The sequence below is a fragment of the Lutjanus erythropterus genome, chromosome 17 (assembly GCF_056507025.1).
Source record: "Lutjanus erythropterus isolate fLutEry1 chromosome 17, fLutEry1.hap2, whole genome shotgun sequence".
Classification (NCBI taxonomy): Eukaryota; Metazoa; Chordata; class Actinopteri; order Lutjaniformes; family Lutjanidae; genus Lutjanus; species Lutjanus erythropterus.
In genome coordinates, this window is record NC_139333.1 from 23,217,282 (window position 1) to 23,233,085 (window position 15,804).

The 15,804-nt window shown below is 39.6% G+C and overlaps 1 protein-coding gene across 1 annotated transcript in view; it reads left to right on the forward strand.

Moving 5' to 3' along the window:
* The first annotated feature begins 2,189 nt into the window (after window positions 1-2,189).
* The window catches only part of LOC146312256 (glutamate receptor ionotropic, NMDA 2C-like), an 80,654-nt gene continuing 67,039 nt past the window's right edge, over window positions 2,190-15,804 (forward strand). Inside the window, exon 1 of the mRNA XM_084740833.1 lies at window positions 2,190-3,330. The gene's annotated coding sequence lies outside the window, so the exon portion shown is untranslated. The remainder of the gene's footprint in view (window positions 3,331-15,804) is intronic.

Here is a 15,804-nt window from a genome sequence, read left to right on the forward strand (position 1 = left end):
TATTAAATTTGTTTAATAAGAAATGTTTACTTTCACTTTGAAATTTCCCTCAGTTTGAGGGGACCTTGAACTCCTCAAGTGTGCTTCCTGTTTGTGTATTGGGTAGCCAGGTGTCAATTTGTTGTCATCAGCCAATCATTGTTCGAGTTGAGATGACCGCTGTAACCTACCGTATTCCTTTAGGGGCGGGACTTAATCTCTGCGCGATCGGCAGATGGAGCTACGGCAACACGACGGAGAAATAAAGACATGGTGAGCGGTTGGTTAGTTCATTTTACTCTGTTAACTTAATGTCTCTGCTTAAGTTAAAAGCCGGAGGCTTTTATGAGAGTTTGAACCCTGTGTGAACAGAGGAATAAGATAACTTTAGAGCGTTTGTTCAGTAAGTAACTTTGCTAAGTTAGCACATAGAGCTATGCTGTAGCACTTGTGGACTGTTGTTAGCTAGGCTAACTAATTTTCGCTCTGGCTTGTCGGGAGGCAATTTGATGATTCAAGTGTTTACATTGAGTCTGACCTTCTTATACCAGGATGGTGGCATCATTAATGACGTGATGAAGAGGTGACTGATGTCCGGTTCAGCGAGCACAACAATCATGATTAAAGAAATAGAAGTCTTAGTACCTACAGCCTGTGTAATTCTTGTTAATAAGGCTGATACACGGTCTCACCTACTCAAAAGAACTGAAAAAGACTTGCATGTGTTTCAAAAAATATTTCTTGAGCTGTCTGAAAGCCTGTCCAGAGGTAATGTCTCTAAAAAATAAAGTGCTGTATTAAGATTTATTTATTTATTTATTTATTTTTTAAGTATTTATATATTTATTTTGGGTACAGATGATGGTATGAAAACTGTTGGACATAATTTGATAATTGGTTTTAAAATAAAAAGTTTGATCATAAAACTGGAATTATGTGTAATTTATTCTGACTGAAATAAGTTACTAATGCCCAAATAAATTATGGTAACAGTTGACATGGACTTTTCTGAGTAGACTGAAAGTAAAATAAGTTAGAATAACTGAAAAGAAGTAATTTGACCACTTAATACCACCAGATGGTGAAACTTAATTAGCTTGTAGACAAATCAAGTTGGTTGTACTAAACTGATTGAGTTGGTCTAACTATAAAAGTCTTGTGGGATTTACTCAGATCATAGCTGAGTTGGAATTACTTAAAAAGATCCATGCAAATTGTTACCTAAATTTTTAGTTGACCCAGGGTATTATTTTTTAGAGTGTAGGCTCACTGAATTTCTGAGCTTTATTTGATTGTAGACTGATTAAATTTTACATGACTGATCAAATTCTTAGCAACCAATTAATCGATTGTTGATTAATGATGATCGTCTGTAGACTGAACACTTCCTCTGCCTGGTAAATGCTCTTTCAAACTCTATTTCTCAAGTAAGTAAAACACAGATCCAAAAAAGTTGGTACGCTGTGTAAAACGTAAATAAAAACATAATCAAATTCAGAAGTTCATCAATTTGAGCAGTAAATATCTTGACTTGCTGCTGTATTTAAGTGAATATATGTAAGAAAGGATTTGCAAATCATTGCATTCTTATTTTATTTACTTTTTCTACAGCGTCCCAACTTTTTTGGAACTGAGTTTGTTGTGCTCCCTCCCTTTTACGCTAACCTCATGTATAAAATAGGTGGAATTCCCCTTTCATTTAATGGACTAATTGTTTCAAGTTCAGTGCAATATTTGCTTTGCCTCGTGGTGAGGCTTCTGGCTTTTGTGTTTTCTGCCAAGGTGAATGTGACGTTTGTTGGCTTATTGACTCTGTAAAAACGCATTCACACTGATAAACGATGGACAGAGCCTGAGGGGTCCTGAGCGGCAAAACAGCACCATTAATGGGATTCATTTTGAAACAGTTTATGGTAAAGGGGGAAAAAGAGGGAGGAAAAAAAAAAGCCAGAGATAGGGAATGAAACAGCCGAGTGATACAGTGAGGTGATTTAAGGAAAAGACGGCGGGATACGTGACAGGATGAAGGTGAATAATACCGAGAAAAACGGGAGCAAAAGTGGGCTGGGAGAGGAGGAGGAGGAGGGAGGAGGGGTGGTGCTGAAAGTGAGCGAGAGGGAGGAGAGGAAGGGAGGCAGGCTAAATCCTCACACCATTATTATCAGAACTCACATGCAGCCCCTCCTGTGATGGAGTGAGAGGAGATAGAAAGAGATAAAGAAAAGATGGAGTTAAAGAGGAAATGGAAAGCAGGATTACTGGCGTGACGGTGCCCGGCAGATGAGCGGTAACGGTGAGGGAGGAGAGGAGGGAGAAAAACTCTGGTGGTGGGAGAAAAAAAAAAAAATCAGTGCAACAGGATGAGGACCTGCTAGTGCACAGCTAGTGCCTGCCATCTGTCCCGCTGCTCCTGACGCTCCCAACATCTGGATCATCCCACGTTCATAGGGGGAAAACCTCAAATTTTATTCACCCCTCTTCTTTTTTGATCACACAGGACCCGAGGAGGCATCATCACTGGGGAGGGGGGGGGGGGTCTCTCGCTGTGGAGTACCAGCACCACCACAGGAGCTCATAACTGGACCAAACTTTTGCTCCAAAGATGCAGAAGCGCACTCAGGACCCTTCCTCGTCTGTCTGTGAGATTTTCTAACTTCCCATGGATCTGTTGTCCCCGAGCAGGGAGAGGGGAAAGGAGACAGCAGAGGAGGAGGAGGAGACGGCGGGGAAGCGTCACCGCCGCCGCTGCTGCTGCTGAAGTGTTACCGGTGTCCTCCGCTGAAGAGGCATTTTATCACTCCTCCTCCCCCCACCTTTCTTTCGCTCCTCTCCTCATCCTAACCAGCGGGGAGCCGGAGGGATCCAGACAGAGAGCTAAACACAGCGGGTTCACGCGCACCAAAAACACACACACACACACACACAGATGCTCGTCTGAGGGGCTCCCGCACCTCTCGTCTTCTGTCACTATCCTTTTTTCCTCTCCTTTTTTTACTCCCCCATTTTTGATGTCCTGTCCTCACCTTCATGACCACTTGCAAATGTGTTCACTGACAAAAAAAGAGAGAAGTGAGAGAAGAAAGTGAGGAAAATTTCGGAGATCACATACGCCTGCTGTCAAGTCCTCCAAGGGAGTGTGCAGACATCCAAAAGCTGCCAAAAACACACACGCACACTAACACACTCACACGCAGACTTGGTCTAAATGCGTACTCCTACAGGTGCTGAGAGGGGAGTGAGGAGGTGAAAACTGGCTGAAAAGGAGAGAAATACAGAGACACTTGGAGGAAAATCAGCTGAGGGAGCGATGGAGCAGCAGGAGTTCAAGTTGGATGACGGCAGAAAGCACAGGTAAGTCTGTCACACACTCTTTCTCTGCCACTGCTCTGTCAGGAATTCATACTTTATATATAAGTGAGTGGGACAGACAGATATGGAGCGATAGAATAAGAAGCTCAGGGGGAGCGTGAGTGAAGAAACACAGTATGAAAGCAGTCAGACTTTCAGTTTTCATAAGTGACGAGTTTCCTCGAGAGAAAGCTCCCATCTGCTGCCGCTGCCGCCGCTGACAGAAACAGAACAGCCAGTTGTTACTATAACAGGAGCGACTGTAAGAGGACATATTAGCATTTTTCACTCTGAGGTTTAGCGCTTCGGCATTTAGCTGGAGTGTGTGTAACTGTCTAAGTGTGTGTGCACAATCCCTTCCACACCTGCATGCACGCTTAACTCAATATGAGTCATTTAGTTATGGATTGTGGATGTTACAGTTGCAGTGTTTTCACTGTGGTATCAGTTATCTGGTAATGCTCATTGATTTGACCCATAAGCTGAATGGAGCTGCTCTCATTTTTCTCCATTAGTGACAGAAGATGCTCCAGTTTACATGCATCATGTTGCAGCACCGTGTACCACAGTTTCCTCTAGCTGCACAGTTCATGGTGATACAGACCGGTGGTTCCCAACCTGGGGTGTGGGGGCCCCTCAACAGCTGAAGAGACAAATCTGAGGGGTCAAAAGATTCTAAATGGACAATAAAAGTAAAAAAAAAAAAGTACAAATGGATGCAGTTTACATGCATCATGTTGCAACATCAGTTTTTTCAGCTGCACAGTTCACAGTTATAAATGGTCCTGAGATAAATGTAAGGGGCCTAAATGTGATTTAAGGCATAATAAAAGAAAACAAATAACATTTGTCTTGTAGAAAAATTATAATTATTCTCTCTGACTTTTGTTGAATGCTTGCGTTTTTATAAAATACCTCTAAAGGCTTCTCAGAATCCTGCAAACCGCAGTTTCCATGTATCATGTTGCAGCATCATGTATCACAGTTTGCTTTAGCTGCTTAATTCACAGTAACATATAGTGGTGGTTCCCAACCTGGGGTTCTGGGCCCTACCAAAGGGTTCATAAAATGATTAACGGCACAATAAGGGCGCAAACGGACGCAATTTACATATATCATGTTGCAATCTCAGTTTCTTTTATCTGCACACTTCACAGTTATGGGTCCTGAGATAAATCCGGTGGGGCCTAAAGATGATTAAAGGGATAACAGAAGAAAAAAAAATCGTGCAATTTTGTGAAATACTGGTTACTTTTACCTCTAAAGGCTTCTGAACATTCTTATGAGGCCGCTAATTGGCGTTTGAATATATTCATGCTGGAACATCATGTGCCACAGATTCTTGTAGTTCCATAGTTCACAGTAACATAGAGAAGTGTTTCCCAGCCTGCGGTTCAGGGGCCGCTCATGAGATAATTTTGAGGGGGCCACAAGATGATTAACGGAACAATAAACATAATTGTAATCATATTTATCTTATCTAAGAATACAGTCCTCTGAACATCCTCCATCCATCCTAGGGGTCACAAGATAAATCTAAGGACACTAAAGGGATAATAGAAGAAAAAGAAACAAGCATTTGCACCAAATTAGATTTATTTTTTCTGTCTTTTCTGACTTTTGTCTAATTCTAGTGTTTTTTTTGTAAAATACTGTCTCTTTTTACCTATAAAGGCAAAATTATTTGCAAACTCCTCTGCATCTTTACATGTGTTGTGTTGCAGCATCATGTAACACAGTTTCCTTTGCACAGTTCACATTAACATAGAGAGCGGTGTTTGCTAAGCTGGGGTTAGGGAACCACTGCCAAGACCTCACAAGATAAATCTGAGGGATCACAAGATGATAAAGGGGACAATAAAAGTAAAAAGAAATCATTTATCTTATAAAAAAAATATTATTTGGCTTATGCATTTCCTACTGAGGCCTCTTAACATCCTCTCTATGCAGATGCAGTGTACATATTACATTGCAGCATCCTGTTCCACATTTTCCTTTCCTTTCATAGAGCAAAGGTTCTCAACCTGAGGTTTGGGGCCCGCCAAGGGCCCACAGGATATATCTGATGGGGCAAAAGAACATTAATAGGACATGTAAAGTGAAAAACGGATTTCTCTTACAAAATGTATATTTGTATTGTAACTTACTGGATACTTGACCTGAACATCCTCTTCTAAGGGTCTAAATGGATGCAATATCATGTTGCGACATCAAATACCAGTTTCTTTTGCTGTACAGTTCAATAACAAAGGTCCCAAGATAAATAAAAAGGGACTAAAGATGATTAAAGGGATAATAGAAAAGAAAAGGCACATTTATCTTATGCACAATTAGGATGTTTTCTCCTTGCATTTTTGTGAAATACTGCCTACTTTTACTGTATCTACAAAACCTAAAGACCTGACATAAAAAGGATGTGAAAAGATTCAACAGTTATTTTATTTCTCCTTTCTTGCAAAAATAACAAGTTAAATTGTTTCCTGAATTATTGAATTTAGCTGGATTCTCAAACAAAATAGAGCAGCAGTTACCAACATGGGGGTCAGCGTTAGGGTTAGGGGTTAGACATTGATTTATGTTAAGGCTTGTGAGAGTTTCAAGCAAAAAAGAGTGGCAACTACTGACACAGACTATCAGGAATATGTGTGTGAACATATGAATGGATGCACACTTGCACAATTTCATGCAAGTGCCTGTTTGAAGCAGGTGTGGCAGCAGATTGGGTGTCACTGAGACTTTGATTGCTTTATGTTTGATTGGTAGGGGGGCCAAGCCGATCTAGCAATGCCCCGAGTCCCCTCAACGTCACTCAACTCAGCTGATACGTCCGGCCTGCAACGATTTCCTGTAAAGCTGTCAGGTCTTTCTGTGCGAGAGCAGGAACCCACAGAGAGATGGAGCCGCAGTGTTCGCTGTTAAAACCCTAATTATGATAAATTTATGTTGCAGACGTTATGTGATATGTTTCATAATAAGCTCAGGGGTTAAATGTGACACACTCATTTATTCATATTGTGGGTCTAATTTGTATGTTCATTCGATGTTAGTGTGTGTGTGTGTGTGTGTTTGCATATATGAGCATGGACAGATATCTACTTGTCTTCACCCATAAGGAGGAGAGACAGAGGGATGGAGGGATAAACAGAGGAGAAGAAGGGTGGAGCGGTCAGGCTGGCTGACGTTGACAGAGTGGCTGCTCCTGGTTCAGGCTCTGTGGTGTGTTTACTGTCATATACATTGCTATGAATGCTTGAATGATGACTTCAGGAAAGGGTGATGGAAGTGCTTCATTGAGTGGAGTCTCATTAATCCAAAGTATGATTGAAGTCAGGACTTACAGTGCGCTGACATGTATTGAATTTCTAACCACATGTCCACAAGCACAAGACAACTGATCTGCGCCTGGAGTGGCATCTACAGGGAACATTTCATGTACCCATTACTCATAAAGTTAGTGAATGGAAGAGTGCTGAAGAAACAAACTTCTACTCTCCATCTACTCACCCTCATGCCGATTGAAGGTCAAGTTTAATTTTTTAGTCCATAAAACACTGCTGGGGTTTCACAGGAAAACAGTGTTGCAGAATCTCCCAATCAATTGAAATGAAACAAAAAACACCCCATAAAATGCCTCCATGCTGCTCATCTGGCATAATCCAAGTCTCCTAAAGCCCCAACATGTCTAGTTCAGATGGTGTGCGCTCGCTACAGACCTACAGCGAAGATTCAGGCTAAAAACGTGGTGTGAATGTCATCTTTCGAGTCAGCTTGGCGTGTTGGGGCTTTAGGTGAGCTGAATTACAGCAGACGAGCAGTATGGAGGCATTTTATGTTTGTTTTTTTTGTTATATTTTGTGTGTCTGAAAACTTGTCACCATTCACTTCCATTGTTTGGGAGATTCTGCAACACTCCTTTCATGTGAACCTGTTTTGCGGACTAAAAAATAACTTCAATTGGCATGAGGATGAGTGACATTTATGTTTTTGGGTGAAATATCCCTTTAAAATCTTTAAGGCAAAATATTTTACAGCAGATAGGCACAATTAAGTTGCTAAACTGCCCATTGCTCTGAAAACCCCATTATTCTGACAACCCAATACTCTTAAAATGGTCCCATTGGACTGAAAATGGACTTTTAGAACAACCCTTTCTCCTAAAAACATAGTCGCCGATGGTCCTGAAGGCCCACTGCTACAAACTCCCTGCAGTTGGAATTGGGTTCAGATAGGTTTAACCCTAACAAATGGGGCGCACACCAACTGAGATAAAGCTCATGATTTTACTCTGACACCAGAAATTTGTCTACAACAGTAAAATCTCTTGGACTGTCATTTAGTGTAAAGCCAGAAAGATAACTTATTAAGGGCAAACCCCTGCTGATTCAGCAGTCACTGAACTAATAACTACAGGAGCGTGGGTATTTTCTGAGCTGTAGGTCTTCGGTTCAGAGCAATGGCCATTTGTTTTCAGGATAACAGGCTGTCGGACAAATGGGCCTTCGATCCAATGGGACATTTTTCACACTATTGGGGTTTCAGAACAATGGAATGGTTCTGTAATCCAGCTCATAGATAACTTTGTCTTTCTGCTGTTAGTCGATGTGCAGGTCGTGTAAAAAGCGTTTTTTAAGAGCTTTTTGTGACTAGAAATTATGCTGGTTTGAGCGCTGAGACTGAAGCAAACCATGTAGTCATTTGATCCATTGTTAGTATAAAAAGACTGATTATAACCATTTATAGGACCAGGGTGAGGGATTTAGTGGCATCTCGGGTCGAGCTTGCAGGTTGCTAACACCTTGTCTCATTCTCCCCATCCTAGCATGAAAGAGAACATACAGCGGCTGTGAGACTTGCAAAAAATGTGAAAGTTGTTTGATGAACCCCACTAAATTTTACACATGGAACCTTAAAGTACTTAAGACACAACCTACCCAGATAGAGTGCAGGTGGAGCAACACTGGGCTCAGTGCTGCCACTGGTGGCTGGAAGCTATAATATCAGATAATTTCCTATATTCCTACATCAGTATTGCTGTAATTAGTGCAGTCATTCAACTATTATACTGTACAATTTCAAGATACTTGTACTTTTCTTGAGTATTCCCTTAATTTTAACTACCTTATACTTCTGCTCCACTACAATTCAGAGAAATATTGTACTTTTTACTCCATTATATTTATTTGACAACTTCATTTAGGAAAATCTGATTAGTTATACAGAATATAAACAAAAAATACATAAAGTAAAAGTAATAAAAATTAGCTCCAACTTTACCTGCTTCGGTATTAAAGTAATGCACATGTTAATGCATCAATAATTATGATCCAATAAGATAATTTACATTATTCTGAAACAGGTCATTCTGCAGAATGAGTAGTTTTAGTAAGTATATTTTGCTGCCAATACTCCAATATCTCTGCACTGTGGTAATACTACTTTTACTCAATGAAAAGATTTAGTACTTCTTAAAGCACCAAGTATATCAGAGCAAAGTCATTCTTGCATATAAAATGCTTAAAATCAGCATTAATTAGTGATTTCCAGTATAATTTAGAGCACCACTACCAGGAAATGAAATCAGTGCTGCAGAATAAAGTTTTCACTCTGGGATTTCTTGGACTGATCTCAAGTTCTGCATAAATGAGGCTCTAGAGGATCCTGATGTTTCATGCAGCTGTCAGAGCGCCGCGCCTGCAGTATGTTGATGAGAGGAAGGCCGTCTACTACGTTAATACTAGGACACTAATTCAGGCGTCCTAATTAATGCAATCAAATCAGTTTCAAAGGTGCTGCAGAGAAACAAGGTTCAAGGCAGACATGTTGATAAGTCTCTGGTGATGATGCTCATCCCATCAACTAGATCCTCTCCACTCATTTCCTCTCCACCCCCTGGGGACTCAGAGTAGGGACTCCATCATATCCCAGCTAAGTAGTTAAATGACTGAATCTTCTCCACTATACTGCATATATACTGTATGTCCCAGGAGGTTTAGTGAACGGGGGACAGACTTAATCAGCTGAACATGTGGTCCAAAGGCTTTCTCATAATGTGCATAATTATATTGTTTATTCTGGACATATATGATGGACTTCAATCATGAATCAATGTTGGTCTTTTTGCACACTGTTATGAACTATTTACAAAAAATGTATAATATTAAATTAATAACTTAATAATAATAACTTTTATTTATATAGCACCATTTAAAAACAGAGTTTTACAAAGTTTTTTGACAGGAAAAGCAAGGCCAAAAGTGAGAAAGCAAATAACAGAAGCTAAACAATAAAGCCAAACAAGACTAAGACCGAATGAAGATAAAGTTAAAACAAGAGGACAGAAAGACGCTAAAAAGTAGGACACACAATGTCAAAAATAAATACAATATAAATCATATATATATATAACTATATAAATAAAAGCAATAAAGTAGAGGATTAAAATAATAAAACAAAAATATAAAAGAAGAGTAATAAAACAATAAAAAAATAAGTGAACAAATCAATAAAAATGAAATGACAGAAGCTATAAAAACAATAAAAAGACGATATCACATAAAAGCAAATAGAATGATATTGTTTTTTTTCCTGCAACATATATCTATGGCTTCTAATAGTGGATCGAAACTTTTTTTTGCTCAAGAACATTTAAAATTTAGGCCCGCTTCAGGTTGCATGAGCAGAAATTCTTAATGTAAAATAATGTTGCATGACGCTTGGAAACAGGACGTGGTTTCCTGTGTTGTCGCCTTACAGTAACGTCAACTAACTTCTCCCTTTGCTACTGACAGACAAGACTCAGGGCTAATATGGCCACAAGAGAACTTTCTACAAGGACTGAGCGATGTCTGAACTGACATATGACGATGTCCACAGTGAAATACTGCGATGGATGATGATATCTTTGCTGGGTCTAAAAGGTCCTTCAACTCAGCACCGCATGTCTGAGCTTAACAAGAAAATAATAAACACAACACAGAGACATAGTGCAATGAAGAGCAGCAACAGCTTCTTTATATTTTCTCTCCCACATATCAAAAACAGAACTTATGACTCTATGGGAGCTACAGAAAGCTTTTAAATCATGATTTTTCCAGTGGTCAGCCACTGCAGCGTTTGATGGCGTCGTCCAATGCCCCAAACCTACTTTCCTCTTGATTGTAAACCTTCTTGTGCATTACTAAACACTGATTCTGTCATTTTTTTGGATAGGACAGTCTCCTGTTATGAATCAGTGTTGGCCTTTTTTCCTCTTTGTTATGAAGAATTAAGATAAGACAAGTTAAGATCTAATCAGATAAGCCTTTATTTATCCCCAGAGGGAAAATGTGGGTGTTGCAGCAGCACAGAGATAAAAATAAGTACAGATAAATAGAGGAAGATAGAAAAAGAGGTATATTAAACTAAAATAGAACAGAAATATAAATAGAAACTATACAAGAGCAATTAAAAAGAAAATTTCAAGGCAAAAGTGACTGATGTATGATTGGTAGGAGAATTATGTTTATATTTTCACCCTCTTTTGGACAAACAATATTTTTGTTAATACTCAGTTCAGTGTCTATTTTGTTGAGTTTCATTCCCAGGTCATCAAATACTGCCATTTTGGGAGTGAGACTGATTAGCTCATGGGCCAGATTTTCTAAAGCCTGAAAACGGACCCAAAAGGAGGAGCAGGAGTCCAAACCAGCTGCATTATGTTTAACGGAGGAATCTGTAATAAATTTACTGTAATAAATCATAAAATGATATGCCACCAGAGATCAAGGAAACGTTTTAGTTTGCCCGTTTCACATTAATTAGAGGCCAAACTGATGCCGAATGTTTGCTGAATGAATAAGGTCTGTTTATGAGTTATAAGAAATCAAAAAACTCGCATCAACTGTAGATCATATATTAGATTGGATTTGAATATTTATGGGTCCAACCTGCTATTTGGACTGCAATACTAATTTTGTACATGCATAGTGCTCCTTTAAAGGTTAATAAGGATCTTTTGCCAAATGATGCCAAAAATAAACTGCTTTAAATCAAGGCCTGCTGCAGGTTACATAAGTAGATGTGGTGATGGAGAAGATGGAAGAGTGTTTTGTTTTTTGATAAATTCTCAGAGGCTGGGGCGCCCAGGCGGGCAGCTCAGTTGTCGGAGTGCGCGTCCTCTGCAGCAGCCATGGGTTCGAGTCCCTTTGCTGTGTGTCGTTCCGCCGCTCTGTCTCCCCATTTCCTGCCATGTCTTCAGCTGTAGAAATGGCCCAGCAGTAAAGGAGGGTGGATACTCAAAGTAGGATGATGAAGGATGACTACCTCTACAGTCTGATGCTGCAGATTTGATTGTACGTACCGTCCCAGTAATCCTCCTGGTTTTTTGCTCCCATGTTCTATCATGTTTTCCAAAATGTATCACAGCAGCTGTATGGTTAGTTTCATCACTGTTGGATGAATTTTGGTCGTCTGTAGCCATTTCAGTGCTGATGCAGGTACAGCCTTACGTGGGTCCCACTGAGAGAGTTTATCCCACATCAGAGCTGCACTCCATCTGGAAATCTCCATAATAATAGAAAACCTGGGTGCATGCACCTACCACTCTCACCTTAGCTGATCTGCAAATGTTAATATAATTTTACAAAAGTTAAAAAAGCACAAGCACAACAGGATTTAACAGAACAGTGTGATTACACAGTTTCCCATAATAAGTGTGATGTTTTCCTGTTTATCTCTCTTTGGCTGACAGATAAGAAGATAGTCGGACGATTGTTGTTTTTGTGCTCGTGTGTGATTGAAATTCAGATGCAACACATTGTGCTCCGTCCCTTGTGTTCACATCCTTTCTATGTCGTAATCACACTCTGTTATATTGCTGCTGCTAATCTGGAGCAAACACACCCACTCCGTCAAGTTTCTATAGCCACTACCCCCACCACACGCACACACACACACACACACACACACACACAGACACACACTGCTAATCTGGGCCCCATTATGCTGCCTTTTCCAGAGATTACACCGTTAACTGAACCCTTGACCTTCTCTCCAGTCATATGAGCCGCCCAGTCAGCATTCGTCTGTTTGCTCTCTCGCTGTTTCTATATTTGCGTCCTCCTGCTTCCGCAATTACCCTTTCCTGCCACCACTGAGTTCCGCTAAATGGAAAGTTAACCCCAAAATTAAAGAATATATTTTTTCTCTGACCTGTAGTGCTATTTATTTATAAATAGAAAGTCAAAAGCAACGCCTCTTACCAGAAATCATGACCCAGTCTCACAGGATAATTCCCCGACCTTGTTGTGAGCAGTTTCGTGTAGGAACAGGGAACACTTCACCCCGACATCAAATACCTTGTAGTGCTCTTTATCCATCTAGAATTTTTTGGTGTGAGTTTTGGAGATATCAGCCATGTCTGCCTTCTCTCTGATATAATGGAACTAGATGGCACTTGGCTTGTGGTGCTCAAAGCGGCAAAAATATCCATATGAAAAATTCAAAACCAGTGTCGATTTTCTAAAAATCATGCCCCAAAACTCAGCAGCTCACACCAAAACTATCTACCAACAGACCAGGGGAAAAACATGTGTCTTTGATTCTGGGGTGAATTGTTCCTTTAATGTTTACATTCCACACTATCACAAGCCTCTCATCCATGAGTAGATGCACACTTCCAGCCAATGGTTGGTGGGTGTAGTTTGCCAGAAAGAAAATAGTTCCTACATGAAGCTAAACACAACGAGGTCTGTGGATTTTTTTTGTTAAAAAAGCGGATCATGATTTCGAGAAAGAGACATTCCTGTTGAGTTTTTCAAATGTATTCTTTTGGTGGTTTGAACGCCACGGGCTGAGTGCCATTTAGTTCTGTTATATTGTAGAGAAGGAAAACATCTCTATGGCTGACATCTCCAAAAAAACAATCTTGGATAAACTGCATGACAGGCAGAGGAAAAATATGTATTTCTTTTTTTTATTTTGGGGTAAACTGTCCCTTCAGGTTTTATACTTCATGTTACTTCTAAAATATTATTTTGGCTTACCAGCTTATCAAAGCTGGGAGAGATTTTTGGGGAGAATTTTTCCATCCCCAGCGCAGACTATGATTTGTGATACTGGCCTATAAAAATGAAAAAAAAAGTGACATGACTTTACTGGCTTACTCTGGCCAGTTTGTCAGCATTTGTATTACTTAAGACTCATTGCTTTATCCACATTATTGTCATTTGTGTAGTACTGTTTGCAAATACAGTGAGCTTGATTAGTTAGCAACAAGTGACACATGACAAGCAGTAATTTACAAAATAGTTTGACTCTAAATTATATTTCATAAATGATTTGTGAAAGTGCAGTGGTGGAAATGTGATTTTACAAGCATTTACTTATTGCTGCACAAACCACTTAATTAAAAAGAAACCTAGATGAAGAAGAAGAAGAATCCACTCCACATAATTAATTAATTAATTTTAGATACTCGCCCTCTGGTGTGTTTTTGCAGCTGGTTATCAATCTCTCAGAATGTGAACATATTTCTCCCCAACCCAAAGTATATCATTTTGTCTCTGTCTGGTCTAATTGCGCAACTCCCTGGTTGTAAAATTAGCTGTATGCACAGCTGTGTTTGATAAATACAAGTGGGTTGATGATTATGTGTATTACCTGTTTTTTCAGCTTAAAAATGTACAGTGCAGTACAGACTTTTTGCCTTTTATTCTGTTGATTATTTAAAATACAATCGGACGCTGTCTGTCTCATATCTGCCACTTTGAATCTGTTCCATTCAGAGTATCCTGCGTGGGGGGTTTGTTTGTTTTTAATCTCCACCTTGCACGAGTGGGTGGCGGGTTAACAGCTGCTCTGTGCTCACATCAAGATATAATGATACAGTGGAGACAAATAAAGGGATCTCAGTGAGTCAAAACAAGCAATCCCAGGATTTACAAGAGAAAAGGTGTAAAACAGCCTTCAGCAGTGTGTAAAATCAGCATACACTCCTTGGGGGATCTGAATAAATCTCAATTTCAGGCTGTTAGATTTGATTGTATGCGTGCCCCCCAATAAATCCCTGTCTACATGGACCATATATACAGCTAAAATGTCACTATATGCAGATGACACTGCTCTAAACACTTCCTATGCATAATTTAGATTGACAGACAAAAATCTGCAATATCATTTACTTTTGCAAACCCAAAGAAAACATTCAACATGTCTTTGAATTGTGGAGCCAAACATCACCTACGAAACAACAAAAACACAGATCTATGAAGTAATGTCTAATAAACGCTATTCATCATTGCAGCTATAACCTCATATTGACCAAAGGTTGATCTATCAGGAGCATCTAATTACAGCAATAGATTGTCTTTAAAGGTTCACACTGTATTTATTATTGTATTGTATTTATTTATTGCTTTGGGCATCTAAAGCCCAAGAGCTTAAAACCTTATTAAGATGAATGATTGATGATGCCAGGAGCATGAACAGCGAGAAGGGGTGGTCACATTTAACCCAGCGTTGCTTTGAAAGGAGCTTTGAATCAAAGCTGGGAGGTGATGTTAATTAACAGGGTGTCTCTGATGGCCACAGATGAGACACTCTATATAAAACTGTTTGTGGAGATCTTTATTTGCCATAAGAAAGCCCACCCGCCTTTATCAAAAGGTTCAAAAGTATTGATTCAATAAGGAATGATCTTCAAACAGCAAACATTTGATTGAAGTTGGCTGCTGCAGATGTGAACGATGAAGGTGTACGCAAGGTGTGAGTTTCGTGTTGAATGCACACCAAAAAGTAGGTGTAGATTATTATCCATTAAAAGAGGGAATGAACCAACCCAGTGAGCACTTTTCTATGATTTTCTGTGACTACAGTCACCAGTGAAAAGACGTTCAGAACTGGTTCAAGAGTGGATGTTTTTTGACCGACTATTTCATGGCATTGATTAAACGCTTACATTTACACCATATCTCACTGGGATTCAAAACAGTGACATTTTTCATCCTCTATAATGTGTAAATAACAGCTTATCAAAACTATGCACAAACAATATATGTTCGCATTAAAAATTCTTTCAATTCTTTATTCTACATTTAGAACTTCTGCCATTATGATGATTTGTTGAAAAGTGGGTGAAATGAATAAATGTTGAGCCCACTGTTAACATTTAGGTACATTTTTGGGTTCTATTTTAAGTGTGGCTTTCATGTAATGTTTTCCCATGGCAACAACTGTGCATGTAGATGCTGCAGCCAGTAGCTCCTTCAAACTTTTTTTTTTCTTTTTATCTTGTATTTTTTGGGTTTATTGTTGAAACTCATAGGCATTGGAAAAGTTAGCATTGGGTTTGGATTAAAGAACAGCCATCGAGATGATCAGCAATGCACATGGCATCTTTCAAACATGCAGTCAGATCAGCCAGACACACCGCCACGTACCACCCCAGGAGGAGTGGAGGTGAGCGGGGATGAGAGCCATGCTCTTGACTAATGTCCACTC